General features: G+C 36.3%; 1 pseudogene; it reads right to left on the minus strand.

The window, feature by feature from the left end:
* Positions 1-4,177: 4,177 nt before the first annotated feature.
* On the minus strand, positions 4,178-8,874 carry LOC141693164 (cyclin-dependent kinase G-2-like; annotated as a pseudogene).
* Positions 8,875-11,628: the final 2,754 nt, after the last annotated feature.

Raw genomic sequence — 11,628 nt, forward strand, 5'->3', positions numbered from 1 at the left:
AATCTCACATGATTACCTGAGATCTAAATCTTTTATTTTCTGTGGTATTCCAGTTTTTTCAGAATCAGTTTCATTTGAATCAACCCCTTCACAAGATATAATTTTGTGCTTGATACCTTTTTTCCTAAACTTATCGAGACTCCAACCTTCTCTCACAAGGTTGAACCTCAACATCAAATAATTTTTTTGAAAGCTTTCCAACTAGGGTGCCGTGCATGCCAAGATGGGCATGTCATGACGTCAATTAGCATGGCATGACATGCCTTTTCATGATTCGGCATGCTTTTTAATTATATCCTTAAGAAGGATCTTATCCAAATATTTGGTAGTTATGATCCTATACCGCCAAAATAATCTCAATCTTTGGATAATAAAGATAACATCCTAGCCGAATAGAAAATAATCACATTGTTCTAAATTTTAAAAAACACGGGCTATAAGCTAGTATCTAAAAAAGTTACTAATTTAAATACGTATTATGATGGTATTTAGTTGTTGCTGTCAACTAACTTTAATTTTATATTCAAATTTACTATATATTAGTATAATAATTATTTATTAAATTTTAGTATATTTAATTGATAAATGACATGCCATTTGGGCATGCCTTTTGGCAAAATGCCTTTCGGGGAGTCTCGTGACAGGTACCCTATTTCCAACCCCAACATCCAATAAAGAGAACCAAAAAGATAACCACTACACCATTCTTGAATTTTATATTCAAATTTACTATATATTAGTATAATAATTATTTATTAAATTTTATTATATTTAATTGATAAATAACATGCCATTTGGGCATGCCTTTTGACAAAAAACATGCCTATAAGCATGCTTTCGGGGAGTCTCGTAGCAGGTACCCTATTTCCAACCCCAACATCCCATAAAGAGAACCAAAAAGATAACCACTACACCATTCTTGAAATACTTATTTTCATTCATTTGCGGTATGGTTAAATTTACAATTATATATAGTTATATTTCCAACTAATTTACATTAGTCGTCATTGTAAAATCAGCTTACTTTAAAAGCAAAATTAATATTATTAGGAAACTAAGAATATATAAATTGTTTGGAAAATGTTTTTCTTTAAGGACTAGTTTAGTTTCTGTAGAAAATTATAAAAATCTATAGTCTTCAGTTCAGTCAATTTTTTTTATGAACTTCCTACTCTATCAAATAACGCAGCCAGGGTAGTCTACAAAGTTATAACACACTACAAATAATTACAAAAAAAGTTCTCTAATTTTATGCCATCTATTTAAATTTTTCATCATAATTGGCAATTTGATATCTATATTATATTGCCATAATTACCAATAATTTTAAAAATGGTTATGCTTAAGAAAAATAAATATTACTTAAACTTCAAACTCAACTATATTAAACATCTAAATTCTTTTATGTATTAAAAAAATACATTTTTCCCATTCACTTCTTTCACAAAAACATAGCAACCCTCGGGTTTATGTATTCTGCACACACTCAGATTTGTAAAGTGGTCCATTTTGATCATTTTTATTTGTCTTCAAGACACCTTTATTGTTGAGATACATGTACTTGAAACTATAAAATATCACATTTTCTAGCGCCCAAAATAACATATTTTAACTAGCAAATACATTCAAAAAGCAAGTGATCAAACCAAGAGTTATCTGAAACTTGCAAGCTTCTAATGATACTGACCAGAATAATATTGTAACATTTTAAATCTGAAACTTAAAAAACAATACCGACAGAATTCCTTCATTTTCAAACTGACACAAGCAGCTGTTCTATTTGGTATGTACTAGAGCACACGTAAAACTATTATAATCTATAATAACAGACAGTTAGATACCAGTGCAGTCACCTCTAAGTACTAGGGTAAAACATTGTTTTTCTTTTGCTAAACTAGGGCAAAGCATTTTGTTAGATCAATTTTGTTGAAAGGACATGTACAGCTATTTAGATGCAAATTAGAGGGAATAAATGCACAAGACCAAACGATCACTGCTCTTTGCCTAGCTGTCTTGTATATTCCAAATTTCCAATAAAAAATAACAATAATAATTTAACTGACCTACTGTCAAAGAATTCAAATCTGCCACCAAAATTACCTTCCACGTCAAGAAGTTTCAACCACTAAAAAAATTAACACACAAAAAGAAAAACAAGGTACAATTTCAACTTCATCAAAACACCGGCAAGGACAGTGAAGCCTAGAGGGGGGGGGATGGTCATCAGCTAATCAAATCACATTGCCACCCTTGCAATTGTAATTCCACAACAATCAGCTTAAAAAGAAAAGAAGCATAAGCTATGATCAGCTGCCAAACATTTGACCCACTAATTATAATGATGTGATTCCGCCTTCTCAAAATAAATTAATCAAATATGAATTGTAGGCAAGAAGCCAAGAACAATTTCAGAATTCCTGAATTAATTTTTAGATTTATTGCATGAAATGGTCTAACATGCCTTCGTGCAAATGACATAACATCAGCTACATGCATGACAGGTAGCTGGCGACCACATCATGTAAGAAGCCAAGTTCATGCAAAAAGATGGCATCTACAATGAATTGCTAAAGATGTAAGAGGGGCACTATTTATTATGAAATGCGATCAAGTGATTATGAAATCACAAAACAATAAATAATGTTCTCTGTCTGGAATAATTCTAGTCAAATTACAAATTCAAGGATTGCAAGGTATCTTTAGGCATGAATTGTGAATATTTAGTAGCTGAAGCACTGATAATTAACTGGAATTTCTATATATTTGAGTATGTGCAAGCATCTCCCTCAACCTGCTTGCAATTGATACTGCAGTCACATTTGCAGATTGAATGTCATGCAAAACTCAGATTCTGTTATATTTATCTATATATCAAAGCTAATACACATATTTATAACGATAAAAAACATGGATTCTTATCTTCAGCTCTTTCCGCAGATATGCACACAATAAACAAGAATGAGACCGACACTCGAAATAACAATAATGGTTACAGATAATTAGAACCTCATAATTGAGAACCTTGTACAAGATTTTTGGTGGTCTTTCAAACAAGATCATATCAGATCGGGCTTAAAAAAAATTCACATTTTAAATCAAATATGCAACCAATGCAGAATGAACAAACAACATACATCTACATCTAAAACTTAATTCACCTATCACAACATCAGTTTACTAATGTGTCCCAAGATACCATCAACAATACCCCAATCCCGCATGCATGAATAGTAAACCCATCTTTGCATATTTGATACAAGTACAAGCACCAGTACACCAGTAAGATTACTTATATCAACATATTAGATGGACAGTAAACAAAGACAACTATCATACCAAGTGAGGCATCAATATGATTCAAACACGTTTGTCACGTTATGTGCGTCTGATTTACTGTCATGCAGGAACTCTAAGAGATCAGTTTTAATAAAAGCTCTTAAAAACCTTCCTCAAGAAATAACAGATTATTGAAACTAGAATATATGTTGAATAAAACTATAAATAAATGCCAGTGAAACATACAGTAGACCATTAACAATGGATGTGGTAAAACTAGTGATCGCTTTACCTAGTTTTACAATCAAGTAAAATCCAAGCTCTGCCTCGACATTCCAGCTTCACTTTCAAAATCCTATAGGCTATTCGCTATCTTATTTAATATTAACAAGCAATATTTGTCAATAAACTGCCAGTGGTAATTTCTTGAAATCCAAAAGTAACAAAACCCAGCATGTACCAGCATCATTAGTTCATTAGTAAACTTGTTTATAATTGTATTCCATATTATAAAGATTTACATTTTACGTTACTACAATTATAATAGAAATTTACTCGGACATCATTATCAAGAACTCCACCTCTACATAGGACTCATTTCCGTTCTTATATCCAAATTCTAACATATGAAGTTTGCAGACCTTTCGCTAGGTAAATTATCATAGTGATTGCTAAGAAAATATTTTACAACTATCAACACATGAAACATGTATGATATTCCGACCCTTGATGACATCCCATTGTCAGGTTACATAAATTACCTGAAAATGTCAAAATACTTTCTGCCAAATCTCCATCAATGAAAGGCTTTGTAAGCCCCTTCGCTTTGGACCATTCGCCTCATGCAAACACAATAAAAAGATTAAAAATGATAGAACTTATAACGGCATGAAAATCCAACTGGATGAAAAACCAATTAAAAGAGAACTGTTTACAATTGAGTCAACACAGCAAATATTATACATATAAGAGTTCTAACAAAAACTGCTCCTTGACATTATATTAGTAGAGGCCATTGTGTCAGACCTTGCAATGAAAGCGGTGTCACAGATGCAATTTAATATCAACGGACAGAGCTGAAGAACAGGTCAGGCTGCTATTATCTGATTGCAGGCCCCATAAATTCGAACTTCTCACCCAGATCATCACAGAGTGCCTGCTAAAAAACACCACGAATAATCTTCTCACAAATAAAGTTTTACCACCTTAGGCATGGTTCAACATCTCATTTTGTGGGTTCTACATATAAAAAACTTATAGCTTCTGACCGCCTTAGCAAATACTGTATTTGCTTAGCCAAACAGACAGCCTGTCCCAAATTCTCTTTGCTGCAACTCTTTCCGCCGTTGCTCTTAAAGAGGATCTGGACTCTTCAGTACTCTTCGTGTTCGTCTGGAAAAAAATTAACGCAGTTTGGTTGAATTGCCAAATAAATTGTAAAACAGCACAAGTGATCAAAAGAACAGTTAATCTTCATCAACCAAGTTCAAATGCCTAGAACATACCTGTCTTGAGCATGATGAGCGGGAAAAGTAGGCATGAAATCTTTGGATCTGGGAGGAGGGACTTCACGGAACCACTCATGGCTTAGAGTAGCATCAGCTGTTATTCTCTGTGCATTCAACAAAGCAAGAATCAATAGCTAAAATACAATGCCAATTATAATAAGGGAATTTGTCTATTATATCCCAAATTAATAAGTCACTTTACAAGTATGTCCCGTTTTGTTCAATAATTATAAATATGTCCTATAGTTAATCTTTAACTCATGTATAACTTAAAAACTAATATTAAATTATAAAAATAAATATTTATATACTTTATATGACTAGAATACCCCTGTGACTATTATAGCTGGGGCTAAATAATTTACTATCTTAGATTTTTGTTACTCCCTGTATCTCTTGTATCTATTTTTGGCCTTTAAAAAAAATTGGCCAATTCCATATGTTAGGTACATCCCCTTAAGAAATAGATATTAGAAAATAATAATTTTTGATTATTAGTTTTTATTATCTTTTTTTGTGAAACCTAACATTTTTTGTTATTTTAACATCTTGAGTTGCTTTAATAATAATAGTAATTTATTATTTGTAATAGGAATTCAAAAAAAAACTTCAAGTTTGTAGCTCTTTGTATGCAACACTTAAAATATTATAGATTTGGATTTCAAGAATTGTAATCTTTTTTGTTCTTTTTTAAACTTAAGTTTTTTTTTTTAATTTTCAATCTAACAACCTTCATTGTTGATTTTTAAATAATTGATTTATGTATTATTTTGTATCAACCAGCAATTAAAGTGTCTTGTTTATATTGTACCAGATCCTTATATTGATGAAAAATTATTTGTAAAAAATTAAACCTACCATTGAGTAAATTATAAAAGAAAAAAAGTTCATTCATTTGTTAGTCATAAGGGCTATATAAGTCATTTACAAATATGAAATAGCAAATTTAACCATGATTAATTTAAAGTGATAAAAAATTTCAAATATAGGATATATTTATAAATACAATAATAAATGGGACATTTTTGTAAATCAGTTTTCAAAACGGGATATATCAGTAAAACACCCTTATAATAACCTACAACAGGGATGTAGAGTTACCTTCTCTGGGTCGTAAGTCAAAAATGTGTTCAGCAGGTCAAATCCAGCATCGGAAAGAACTGGACCTGTGAAAGATGTAGCTGGGAACTTCCTACGCAGTAGATTGTACCTGAAACAAATACATCTCTTGTTAAATGGACAGATGATAAAAGTCCCTTCTAATGTCACCAGTTGAGGCTATTAAGTCAGACCAGAAGCACCTAAATCTGGAAGCCTAGGAAAACAGTGGGAAATATAAGAAAGGGTAATCTTATACTTATTGCTACCAATACTGTTATCTAAAAAGAGAGATACTTACTGATGCTTGACAAAGTTCACCTTGACTCCAGGGAGTTCAGAGAAACCAGGCCAAATAGTCTCATTTGGCATGCCAAGCATTTTAAATATCTGCAGTGATGGGGTCAAGGGATAATTAATATTGAAAATTGGACCATAAAAAGTAATGCATACCAATAATCCAGAAAGTAAGCTTTAGTTGCCAAGGGATTATTAATATTGAAAATTGAAATGAAGATTACCTTGTCAATCTGATCAAACTCTGTTTTCCCATTAAACAAAAGTTCAGGTGCCCTGTATTAAAGAATTATTTTAGTCTTGTCATGAAATGTACAAAATAAACTTAATATACAAATAAAAAATTGGTATCCAAGTAGTGGTAAATGTCTAACTGAAATGGTAACGAAGGAAGAAACATGTGAAAATCAACCCCAAACACCCCCATAATGACATGTGAAAAGCACCTACTAATTTTAAAAGTGATATGTGATAGCAAAATTATCCTAGTAGGGTTACAATAATTTTTAGGCTTATATCTCACCTGTACCACAAAGTTACAACCAGATGAGTATATGGTTTTAATGGGCTCCCATATTGACGAGCCAACCCGAAATCGCATATCTTCAACTCACCGCGGTTATTTAGAAGCAAATTGGATGTCTTTAAATCTCTGTGGAGAACCCAATTATCATGAAGATACTTCACTCCCTCGAGTAACTGAATCATAAGGCACTTGACCTCGCTCTGACTAAATGGCTGTTTCGTTGTCTCCATCAATGCCTTCAGATCATGCTCCATGTACTCCATTACCATGAAAATGCTATCAAGACTACTTCCTACCACAACTTCTTTCACATCTACAATTGAGGGGCGATCAAAGGAAAGAAGAATATTTATTTCTCTCAGAGAAGTCAGTGGAAAACCTTCTCTCTCTTTTTCCATCTTAACCTTCTTCAATGCAACAATTTCTCCGCTTTTTTTATCTTTAGCTCTGTAAACTACCCCATATGTACCTTCATCTATCTTGTTCAGCCTCTCAAACTCGTCTACACTTCTACAACCCTGAAGCATGTTGACATTTCTCTGGGAAGCAGCAGGTTCAGGCGTATTAGGGGAATCACGTTCATCCTCGGAATCTGTATATGTATGGCTAACACTAGTACCACCGTTATTGCGTTCTTCCTCCATCTCCATGTAATTGTTATTGTCCAAATCCTTATCAGCATAATTATTTCTACTCGAAGATCTACCACGTGCAACTTCATCGGAATCAGATGATATGGCCCTGGCACCTTCAGGACCTTCTCTCTTAAGTTCCCCAAAGTCTGGACTAATCAACTTATTTCGCACCTTCATCTCATGTTGTGCAGATAATGGCATTTTCTTCCTCTTTCTCTGCATTCTAACATCCAAAGGGGAAACAGAAATCTCACCTTCATCAGCTAAGGAATCAGCATCATCTGCCCATCTTGAGGATCTTATACTCATGATTGGTGCATAATCATCATTGTACTCAACGCGCTGTTCCTGAAGTGGAGAAGAAGACAAATTAACTGGAGACTCTGCTACATCAGACACAATATCCACAACATGCTCAACCAGAGGCTCTGAGTGTTGAGGCCTAACATCCTGAATCGGAGAAATTCGCACAGCACCTGCAGCAATAGCATTAGATGATTGTCTATAAGACTTCGGTAGTGGAGGTGGAGGAGGAAGCACACTAGGAGTCAAAACAATACTACCCTTAGATACATTACTCACTTCCTCTTTATCCCACACAATTGGCAAGAACTTCCTCTTCTTACTCTCAAAATGCGAATGATTCCCATTCTCCTTGGCATAATCACTATTATTACCCTGTAACGAATCAATCCCTTCCTCGGATCCACTTTCACTCGATAACTCCCCTGGCTCCCAATCAACCAAACCAACTGACAATTCACGTAACCTTCTACCACCACCACCACTACTACTTCCACATCCATTTCCACTACTCCCCGACTCACTCTCCGAAACAGAATGATACGAACCACCATTACTCACTTCCCACTCTTTCACATCCTTCTGCCTAACCCTCCCCCTATCCTTACTATCTCGACCACCACCCCGAGTAGTTTCATAAACACTATTCCTTACCCTTTAATTCCCCCCCTTAAAAAAACCAAATTCTCTCCTGGAGAAATCAATTTCGAAGTCACGATCGCTAAATTAAGCATCACGATAACTACCATTTCTTCCAGCTGCCATATAATTGTGCCTAAATATTACCCACTATTTCCAATAAACCTAATAGAAATTGCAAAACCCCTATCCCTAGGTATGGTTGAGCAAATTATATTGAATTTGTCAAATCAAACAATAAACAGAGAAAACGAAACTTACAAACTGAGGCAATTGATGATCAATTACAATGTTAATTAAATTCTGATTAACTGATACAAATTAATCAGAAACGAGGACTGTAAATTAGAGAGAGAGAGAGAGAGAGACGGAAAACTTTGGGGGTACATAAATGGCGAAACCCTAGAAATCGAATTAAAAGCGAAATAGAAAGAGACAGATTGTAGTTGTTAAGTACCGTTAAGCGACCCCTCTCGTTCCAGAGGCTTAGCGATGGAGTTTTTGTATGTATGTTTATTTGTTTTGCCTAATTTTGGGTGATCGGATGGAACCGCCGAGAGACTGGTTGCTTTTATCAAGGGAAAATGCTCCTTCCCACTTAAAAACGCATTTTTTTTAATATGCGTTTTATTAGTTATATATACTAATCTTCTATACTATACCTATAATATAGACGAAATATTACAATAGGAAACAAGATATATGATTATTCAACAAACCAAAGGTACATAGATAAAAGGATCGATTACAACAAGTTCTTGAAATAAGGTATAATAATATAACACGGTTAAACAGAGGGAAAACTGGAAAACATCCCCCTATCTATCCTTAACTTCTAACAACCGTTATGATACAAAGTTTTGAATTTCAACACAACATAACAAATGAAAAAGGGATCCCGGCATCTGACCACGTATCCCAAGCCTACTGGCACTGAAAAGAATCAAAAACTACAAGCTCCACCAGATGTCCCGCCTGACCAACACTATCTAACTATCCAGAATCTCTCTCAACACAACCAACATCCAGCGAATGGTCTTATGCAGCCTCCGGCCCTCAGTATCAGCATCACTAGTGATAGGGAAGAAAATAAATCCTGATTACGTAGTTAATATTGTATTAATTACACATGATTTGGGCTACAAGGTCCAATTAGAAGATGTATGACATTCAGACAAAAAGGTTAACACATTAATCAGGACTGATGGACCAGATCAGGCCTGATGGAACAAAGAAGACCCAAAACCCTGAATATTAATTAATTTCGTAATTAATTAATAAGGGAGAAAAACAGCTATTAAGATAAGTCCTAGTGGTGATATAAATCCTTGTAGATTGGCCTCCCAGGAACCTCATTGGATAAGTAATCAGCTTCCTACTTCCTAGGACTCCAAAGTCCATTCGAATTCAGGGACTTGACCACCAAGTCTCCTATACCAAGTCCAATTCAAGGACTCCCAACATCTATATAAGGGACCTCACCCCACAGATTAGAACTAGGTTTTTTGACTTGATCCCTGGCAATCAGCAAGGTACGTTGGCATCTTTTTAAGGCAGATTGAGTCACGAAACACAAGAGCAGTCGAATCGAGCCTCGAAGCTCACGTTCCTTAGTAATAAATACAACAATTATATATCTTAGTTTTTAATCCATAACATTTGGCGCCGTCTGTGGGAAAGCACAACAACAACCATGGCGAGAACACGGAGAACAATTAGAGCTCTTGAGGAAGGAACACCATCGGGAACAACCCAAGTGATTTCGTCAACTGTGGAGATACCTCCTCATTCAACTTATGCAGCCACCCAAGGAGAAGCCCAAATAGGGGTAACTCAACCTCAGCCACAAGGGACGATTCCCTCGGCTATTCAAGGTACAAATCCCCAAGTTCAACAACTACATGCACCCGTGAACTCTCGACCCATCGGGTACGAGTATTCAACTGTTGTGACTACTAACCCCCCTTATGGGATGCCCATTTACCCCGAGGTTGGAGGAAGTGGACACGCTGGACGAAGTGAAGCACGAGGGCGATCACCCCCATACATACGAGGTTTGGCTCCTATCCCTGAAGATCAGGAATTTTCTGGTCCTTACACTGAGAGAGACTCCGAATCTTCGGATGATGAAGTAGCCCCAAGAAGGAGACGTGCTGGCAAAGAGCCGATGACTGATGGTAGCCAACGTCCTAGAAGCGCCCAAAGGATAAATCCCCAAGAAGTGCAGGAAAGGATCATGGCTCACGAGGCTGAGATTCAAAGGTTGAGGCGCGACTTGGAGGCGCACCAGACCACCAGACCCCCACAACCTCCTAGGGGGAGAAATCCTCCTCCTATCATAGACCTGGATGGTCCAATACAGAGAAGGGCTGTTGTCCCAAGGGCTGATCCAAGCAATCTTCTTCCCCTTGGAGATCCTGATGATCCTACTCCGCCCTTCACTGAAGAAATAATGAATGCCCATATCTCAAGGAAGTTGAAGATGCCAACCATCAAAGTTTATGATGGTACGGGAGATCCCGCTAATCATGTTAGGACATTCTCTAATGCACTGCTGTTGCGGCCCGTGAATAATGCTATTAAGTGTCGGGCCTTTCCTCAAACTCTGTCGGGTATGGCTCAAAGGTGGTATAGTCGTTTGCCCCCAAACTCTATTGGGTCGTTCAGAGAATTAAGTCAGGCTTTTATTATACAGTTCATCAGTGGGAGAGTGCGTGAGAAAAGTTCAGCATCCCTCATGAGCATTGTGCAGGGAGCGAAGGAATTCTTAAGAGACTACTTGAATCGTTTTACGAAGGAAGCTTTAAAAGTCCCGAACCTTGATGACAAGGTCGCTATGATAGCACTGCAACAAGGAACTAGGGATGAGTTTTTCAAGATGTCCTTGGCCAAACGCCCCCTGAAAGCATGTTGCAGCTCCAGGATAGGGCAGAGAAGTACATCAAGGTGGAAGAGAGCAAGAGGAAGACCGTAGTGAATAATGAGCCCACTGTAGGCAAGAAGCGGAAAACTGACCTGGAATATATCGCTAAGGACAAGTATTCTAGAACCGAGCAAAACCCTGATTCAACCCCCAAGAAGAGAGGACCTGGGCAAAAGTTCACTGAATACCCTAAGCTGAATGCTCTTAGAAGCCAAATCTTGATGGAAATCGAGAAAGATCAAGATATTCGTTGGCCTAAGCCCTTAAAGGCTGATCCTGCCAAGCTAGATAAGGGCAAGTATTGCAGATTTCACAAAGATGTTGGTCATGACACCGATGAGTGTAGACAACTGAAAGATGAAATTGAGTTCCTCATTCGAAAATGAAGATTGAACAAATACACTGGAGAAGGAGGGGATAGGA

This window comes from Apium graveolens, chromosome 10 (genome assembly GCF_009905375.1).
Source record: "Apium graveolens cultivar Ventura chromosome 10, ASM990537v1, whole genome shotgun sequence".
Taxonomy (NCBI): Eukaryota; Viridiplantae; Streptophyta; class Magnoliopsida; order Apiales; family Apiaceae; genus Apium; species Apium graveolens.